The sequence below is a fragment of the Pipra filicauda genome, unplaced genomic scaffold, assembly GCF_003945595.2.
Source record: "Pipra filicauda isolate LSUMZ 115617 unplaced genomic scaffold, ASM394559v2 scaffold1272_size29696_pilon, whole genome shotgun sequence".
Taxonomy (NCBI): Eukaryota; Metazoa; Chordata; class Aves; order Passeriformes; family Pipridae; genus Pipra; species Pipra filicauda.
In genome coordinates, this window is record NW_024103732.1 from 21,095 (window position 1) to 27,967 (window position 6,873).

A 6,873-nucleotide genomic window follows, 5' to 3' on the forward strand; every position below is an offset into this window, starting at 1 on the left:
ATGGGAACACCAGGAATGGGAGGAGGGAAAATAGGAATGGGAATGGGGACACCTAAAATGGGATGGAACACCTGGAAAGGGAATTGGAACACCTGGAATGGGAATTGGAACACATGGAATGGGAATGGGAACACCTGGAATGGGAATGGGGACACCTGAAATGGGATGGGAACAACTAGAATGGGATGGGAACACCGGGAACAGGAATGCAAACCCGTGGAATGGGAATGGGAACCCCCGGGCCCGGGCTGTGTCCCTGGTGAAACAGGAGGCCAGGCCCAAAAGAGTTCACGAAGAAATTTGGGCCTGCTAACAAGCTCCCAACATCCAAGACCATCTGTGCTTGTTCTGTTCTACTGACTGGAGCAAAGCTTCAGAGAATAGGACAGGAACATGTCCTAGGCCTAGAGGGGATAAATTAGAGAGACAGCAGGATCAGGGAGACATTGGAAGAGGAGGAATAGGCCGGGAGCCAGGGCTTTTTCCAAGCTTCAGGAAGCGGGTCAAGAACAATGGAAGAGAAGGAAGGTCAAGCTGAGGAAGAGGAGTTGAAGCCCCCAGAGCCATGGAGGAAGAGTGGAAGTCCCCTCAGGATTGAGGGCCAAGAGAAGCACCGCCCCAAGCCCCGCCTGAGCTCCACCTATACTCCGCCTGTTATTAATCTGCAGAGAGAGATGTTGGAATCACTTGAATATGCATTAATCCCCACTGAAGATTTTGTATAAAAAATGCCTGATTTTTGTGGGGTGAAAAGCCCTTGGCGCAAGTTTTTGTGTCCAGCGCGAAGCTGGGCTTGCCTCCCCAACGTTGATAAACAAATACCTTTGCTGCTTAAACGATAAAAAGTCTCTGAGACAGTTCTTGGGAACCCGAGTTTTTCGGATTCAGTGCCCAGTCAGTCCAAGGAATTGATCCCGGAGTCACTCGTGTAGGACTCTCTCCCAGTAAGCTCCCAGTTTTTCCTCCATGTGGCCCCACTCATTCAGTTTGCCCCCAGAAGCTTCCAGCAGGATCACCCATTGCTCCAGCCAACTTGGTTTTTTCCCAGTCCATCCCCAGTTCACCTCCCAGTTTTTGCTCCCAGTACGATTCCAATCACCTCCAGCAAAATGATCACACTTACTCTTGATATGATCCCAGTATGACCCCAGTCACCCTCAGTGTGGTCTCAGTTGCTCCCAGCATGGGCCAAGCTGCTCCCACTGTGATCCCAGTATGATCCCAGTTGCTCCCAGTTGCCCCTAGCACAGATCCAGTCACTCCAAGTATGATCCCAGTCCTCCCTCCTGACAGTCCCAGTCAATCCCAGTTGCTTCTATTGTAAATCCAGTCACTCACAGTTCCTTCCAGTTGCCCCCAGCCTGGTCCTAATTCCCCTTCATTTAGTCCCAGTCACTCCCAGTACAGTCCCAGTTACCCCCACCATGGTTGCACACACTCCCAGTATATTCCAGTAGAGCCCTCAGCATGCTCGTAGTCCTTCCCAGTCACTCCCAGATGCCCCAGTAACATTCCAGTTTCCACCAGTATGATCCCAGTGACTCCAAGGCCCTCCCACTATATCCTATGTGGCCTCCAGTTGCTCCCAGTAGGCCTCAGTGTGGTCCCAGTTGCTCCCAGTATGATCCCTGTTGCCCCAGTTCTGGTCCTGGAGGGTCCCAGTGTGCTCAGATCCTGCTCCCGGGGGGTCCTGCTGGGTCCCAGTCCTGGTCCCGGTGTATCCTGGTGTCCCAGTCCATTCCAGTCCATTCCAGTCCATTCCAGTCTATCCCAGTCTGTCCCAGTCTGTCTCGGTCCATCCCAGTCTGTCCCAGTCCATCCCAGTCTGTCCCAGTCCATCCCAGTCCATCCCAGTCCATCCCAGTCCATCCCAGTCCATCCCAGTCCGTCCCAGTCCCTTCCCAGCAGCCGCCGCCGTTTCCCGGGTCCTGCCCCCCCGCCCCCCCAAGATGCTGACGGGGGTCGGGGCTCCGTCTTTGCCTTCGTCTCCCTGGGCCTGCCTGGAATGAAGGGGCCGCTGGGACACTGCGGGACCTCCTGAAACCAAAGGAACCCGGGGAGAATTTGGGTACTCCTGGAGTCAAGGCACAATTGGGACACTGCAGGGCCCTATGGACAAAAGGAATCTTGTGACACTGCGGAATTCATGGAATCCAGGGGCCTTTGTGACAGGGGGGCCTCATGGAACCAAAGGAAGCCTGAGGTGTTTCAGAAGGTCATGGAATCAAGGGGCCACTGGGACACTGCAGGGCCTCTGGCAATTAAAGGAACACTGGGACACTGGGGCAGGACATCCCCCCTGCAATGGCCCCAAGACAATGCCCCATTTGCAAAGGGGTCAGTGCTGAGCTGAGAGGGGGTCAGGACAAGGCAGGAGATGTTGGACCCCAGACTGGTTTGACCCCAAATGAAGCCCCTGATGGTGAGGGAACCCCTGGAGTCCAAGGACTGTCAGTCCATGGGTTTCTACCAGAAAGGGCCAGTCCCCTTTCCCAGGGGCAGGTTCTTCCAACAGAACCCTTCTTGGGGGTGTGTGGAGATTCCTGCCTTGGCTGGGGACCCCCCCAAGGTCACTGCTGGAGGTTGAGAGCAGAGATCTCCCCACGAGCGCTGCTCTGGGGGAGTTCCATCCATCTCTAATTAAGAATTCTTGCTTGTTTGCCACATTTAGTAGAATTGCTTCAGCAATTGCTTTAGTGTAGTGCCCTGTCCTACCTTATCCTGTACTACTGGGAGTTTTAGTGTTTCTATTGTTCACTAAATAATTCTGACTAAAAGCTTTTGTGTCATCATTTGCAAAAATAAATAATTCATTTTCTATCAGTAGATCTGATTTGCCATCTCTTAATTTCTAAGTTGTAATCTTGTTTAGCTAAGACCCAGTGCCCTCAGGGGGATGCTGGGATTGACCAGGGGATTGGGAAGAGGACAGAGAGGGGATGAGAGCCGGGTACAGGCTTGGGAATTGCCAGGAGGGCTTTTGAAAGGAGCGCAGGGGAAAGGGATGTCTAAGAACAAGTCCCTCAGGAGAGGGAAGCGGAGAGGCTGAGTTTTGACCCCAGCACAAAGGTGTGCAGGGCAGAGCAGAGAATATGCCCACATAAGATTCTTGTGCGTCCGTCTTTGCAGTTCTGACAGGCACTTCTTGTCAGAGCCTGTCCTCTCCATTCCAGAATAGGCCCTGGCAACCAAAGAACCAACACCCCACACCACAGTGCAGACCAACCCATGTGCTTTGGGCCCTTTTGTTGCCCTATCCATTCTGGTCTCTCCTCTCCATTCTGGAATGGCCTCTGGAAACCAAAGAACCAAGCCCCCACCATGTGACAGTTCAACCCCATCCGTGTGCCAAGGGCTCCTTTGTGGTGTCACAGCCTGTCCCCTCCATTCCAGAATGGGCCCTGGCAACCAAAGAACCAATGCCCTACAAACCCAAAGTGAAGCCCCACCTTTGTGCCATGGGCCCTCTTGTGATGTCACAGCCTATCCCCTCCATTCCAGAATGGCTGCTGGAAACCAAAGCACCAATGTCTCACAGCCCCTAGTGCAGCCCAACCCCTGTGCCATGGGCCCCTTTGTGATGTCACAGCCTGTCCTCTCCATTCTGGAATAGCCCCTGGAAACCAAAGAACCAACACCTCACACCCCCACAGTGCAGCCCCACCTGTCTGCCATGGGACTCTTTGGGATGTCACGGCCTTTCCCCCAGGAAAGAAAGCCTGGAACCTTTGGGTTTCAGATGCAGTTGGGGGGCCACCCTGGGCACTCCATGGGCAGCAAGAGCTTTCTGTGCTGGCCCTTTTTGTCTGGCAGGAATCTTCAGCTGTGTTCAGTTTGGGCAGTCAGACTGGCAATTTCAGCACAGGGCTCCTGCAAGTGAACGACAGCCCTTCCCTCCAGGAAAGAACCCCCTTACCCTCGGTCTCTTCTCCTGTTCCCTAAAACACAACCTGCAGGGGAGCTTTCTGGGATCTCTTCTCTTGGGAATTGGGAAGACAGACCCACTCCCATGTTTAACACCTCAGGCAAAACCACCCTTTGAACACCTTTCCCAACCCTCCCCAACCTTTCCCAAGGCCCGATTTTACAGGTGTCCTGTAATTCTGGCCCAATCTCACCCAAGCCCACAAACCAGGACAGAAACCTCTCAGCCTCACGCTGCGTCCTTCCCATTGCTGTGCCTTATGTGCAGGCAAAAGGCCTTAAAATCAAGGACCCAAAATTCATGGCCTGTTCTTTCTCCCAGAAAAGAAGGCGTGGTGAACTCTCCAGACCAGGGAACTGGAAGATCTCCCCAAAACTCCTTTGGTACACGCTGCAGGGCCAACGATTCCTCTGCTCTGCCCTGTCGGCGCTGCTTTGTCTCATCTGGGTCCCCAGAAACTGTCAGTGAAAGCCGGGGAATAAAATCTCTGAGCAGTTGGTTGGGTTCCAGAGCTGACCCTACTTCATTCAGCACTGAAGGGACACAGGAATTGCTCTCTAACACCTGTACATCAGTTCTCAAAACTTTTAACTCTTTTTACATTTTAGCAGACAAAGGAATTCCTGTCCATTGGCTTACCAGTTCTCTGCAGGAATTCTTCTTCTCTCTTCCATTGGCTCTTGATTTCTCACTTTGCATGATACTTAGTCCACAGTTTTTGTCCTTTTCTTGTCTTTTCCCCAGATAGGGAGAGCCTCAGTAACTGTCTGTGTTTGTTTTGTCTTCATCTCTGGTTTCTCTAAGGTCTTTGTGGTTTAGAAATTCTGCCTTCTTGGTGTCCAGGTCTCAAAAAGAGATTTCTCTGCCAGGTCTCTGACCACTGAAGTATGGCAGGCCTTAAACTTTTACTTTGTTTTTCTAACAAATGGCCATGGCCCAGAACTTGTCCATCATCCATTGTCTATTGCCCCCATTCAATCTCCTGCCAGCAGTTTCTCCCCACTGCTGGGTGGGCTCCTTTGTCAAGCACTAGAACTTGTTGGGTAACAGGCCCAGTCCTGTTGCCTATTTTTCATGGGGATGTGCAGGAGGGCATTGAGTCTTCCATGAGCAAATTGGCAGAGGACCCCAAGCTGGCTTGCAGTGTGGATGTGCTGGAGGGCAGGACGGCTGTGCAGAGGGACCTGGACAGGCTGGACCTCTGGGCCGAGCCCGTGGGCATGAGGTTCAAGAGTGCCTTTGGTGCCTTTGGGGCCTCTGGCCACAAGAACCCCCTGCAGCTCCAGGCCGGGGGCAGAGGAGCTGCAAAGGATCCCCGTGGGAGAGGCCCTGGGGGTGCTGGTGGACAGAGGCTGAACCTGAGCCAGCGGGTGCCCGGGTGGGCAAGAAGGCCAAGGGCAGGCTGGCCTGGATCAGAAAGAGTGTGGCAGCAGGAGCAGGGAAGTGATGCTTCTGCTGGACTGGGCACTGCTGAGGCCACCCCTGGAGTGCTGTGTCCAGCTCTGGGCCCCTCAATTCAGGGAGAACCTTGAGGGGCTGCAGTGGGTGGAGAGCAGGGCAATGGAGCTGGGCAAGGGTCTGCAGTGCATGGCCTGTGAGGAGCAGCTGAGGGAGCTGGGCTTCTCCAACCTGGGGAAGAGGAGGCTCGGGGCTGACCTTCTCCCTGTCCACAACTTCCTGACAGGAGGCTGGAGCCAGGTGGGGGTCAGCCCCTTCTCCAAGGCAACAGGCGACAGGACAAGAGGACCCGAGGACCTGCCTGTCAGGGGCTGTTTGTCAGGGACAGGAGCAGGACTTTTTGGAGAGAAACAGGGATTAGGTATTGAAATGGGCTGCCCAGGGAGGTGGTGGAGTCACCGTCCCTGGAGGTGTTTAAGCAAAGCCTGGCCATGGCACTGAGTGCCGTGCTCTGCTTGACGTGCTGGGGATGGGGCGTAGGCTGGACGCCGGTTGATCTCACAAGTCTCTGCCAAGCTCAGGGACTCTGGGCTTCTGTGCCAGCCCAGCCTTTGGGGACAGCGTGCTGGTGGCTCCGAGGCTCCGTCCTTGCCTTGCCTTGCCCATCTCCTGGCTGCCAGGCAAGGGCCTTGTGACATCACAACCTCTGTGGAACAGCGCGGGGGCTGAAAACTGTCAGTGCTGCGTCCCCGTGCCCAGAGCCTGGGCAGAAGTCGGCTGGCAGGGACGGGCAGAGACTGTGCAGAGGTGTCAGCTCGTCCCGCAGCAGCACGATGCCCAGCCAGGGCATCTCCTGGCTCCTCAGGCTCTCGCTGCTCCTGCTCTTGCCTGGCCCACTCGAGCCTTGCAGCCGTGCCACAGGTGCCATTGCTGAGAACCGGGCTTTTCCTTGGATGGCCCCTTGCCAGCAAAGGCAGGAGAGGCTGGAGAGAGGGGAGGGAGGGGGGTCAGGCCGCTGGGATGGTGCCGGCGGGCCGTGAGCCCGAAGCCAGCAAGGCCTTGGGCCCACACGGTGTCAGGGGAGGAATGAGAGCCCCCAGGGAGGAGGAAAGCTGGGCAGGCCCCAAGGCTGCTGGGCCTCTTCCTTGCCAGCCCTTTGGCCAAGGCCCCGAGGCAGAGGTGGGGCTCAGCCCCTGCCCAGCAATGGGGCACAGGCTGAGCCCCAGGGACACCAGAGCCAGGCGGCCTGAGCTCTTCTTCCTGCAGCGTCTGCCTGGGGCAGCCCAGCCAGGCCTGAGTCTCTGCAGGAGAGGCCAAGCCCAGCCAGAGAGGGCTCAGCCCTCTGAGGCTGCACTCACTGCAAAGGGAACAAAACATTGGCCCACAGGACATCCTGCCCCAAATGGAGAACTGGAAAGGTCAAGAATAAAAAAGTCACCCCCCTCCATTCTTCAAGAAATGTTTAGACCTCTTTCCTAAAAGCATCCAGGACTCAGGTCACCCAATTTTCTCTCTGACAAGGGTTTTCCATGGTTCCCCTCAATTCCCAA